General features: G+C 36.5%; 1 long non-coding RNA gene across 1 annotated transcript; it reads right to left on the bottom strand.

Annotated features, from left to right (window-relative positions):
* Window positions 1-252: 252 nt before the first annotated feature.
* LOC133735349 (uncharacterized) lies at window positions 253-982 on the bottom strand. Its single transcript, XR_009858954.1, has 2 exons — window positions 546-982; window positions 253-437 (listed from the first exon to the last, which is right to left on the bottom strand). It is a non-coding gene; the product is annotated as an uncharacterized LOC133735349 (long non-coding RNA).

The following is a 982-nucleotide window of genomic DNA, read 5'->3' as shown; positions in this document are numbered from 1 at the left end:
ACATATTCAAAGTCACCATATTATAATAAAAATAAGAGATTAATAATTATCCAATTTTACTATTAAAGGTAAAACTTATTATCTGGTTACATTTTTTCAAAGGAAGCAATTTTGATAATTATCCAGCTAACCAAGCATAACGTCAACGTCATTATCCAGCTAACCATGCATAATTATCCAACTAGCTAAGCATAATTATCCAACTAACCATTAACCAAGCATAATTATCCAATTCTCTTTCTGTCTTTCATATAAAGACTTCAAGAGTAGCGCTGCACTAGCCTAACTATCAAACAAAGACCAATACATCGAATCACTGATGCAAACGAGCGATACAAGCAGCAACAAGCAATGGAGCAATTTCAAAGACCGATACAGGAATACGGCGATACAGATACTGTCACCGCTCATCTTCAAGAGTTCCGGCTTCCGCTCTCCTGAAGAGTAAGATTTAAGGCTGTTTAATCAAAAATCCACAGTCCATTTCAAGTAAAACCCATCAATTACAAGATGAAATTCGAAGTGCATGTTCGAAGATTTCATACCTGTTCGAAGAGTTTATCCGTGCACTCAGATTGGAGTATGGAGACTTGGAGAGTTTGAGTCAGAATCTAATACTCATATTGGGTTGAAATTTGAAACCTGGGTGAGGAATTGAGGATCAGGTTCATGAAATTTCAGATGAGACTCATGAGACTTCATGGCTGAGAGACTGAGGAGTGAGGAGTGAAGTCGCGTAGATAAGAGTTTATCTCTTTTTTTATTTTTATTATTTTTTTTCTTTTTCTGTGGGCTACTCTGGACTTAGAGATACGATATATCCATACTTAAGGGTTTTTTGGCCCAAATTTGGGTTGAGCTATAGCCCAGAGAGCCTACTACACAGTTACGCCGCTGATAAAGTAACAACTAATACTTTCTGGTTATCAACTTATCCTAATGCTTCACTGACCAATTTCCCTATTTATCATTCTAATCATGG

Source organism: Rosa rugosa, chromosome 3, assembly GCF_958449725.1.
Source record: "Rosa rugosa chromosome 3, drRosRugo1.1, whole genome shotgun sequence".
NCBI lineage: Eukaryota > Viridiplantae > Streptophyta > Magnoliopsida > Rosales > Rosaceae > Rosa > Rosa rugosa.
This window is presented reverse-complemented; position numbering and strand designations above follow the sequence as displayed.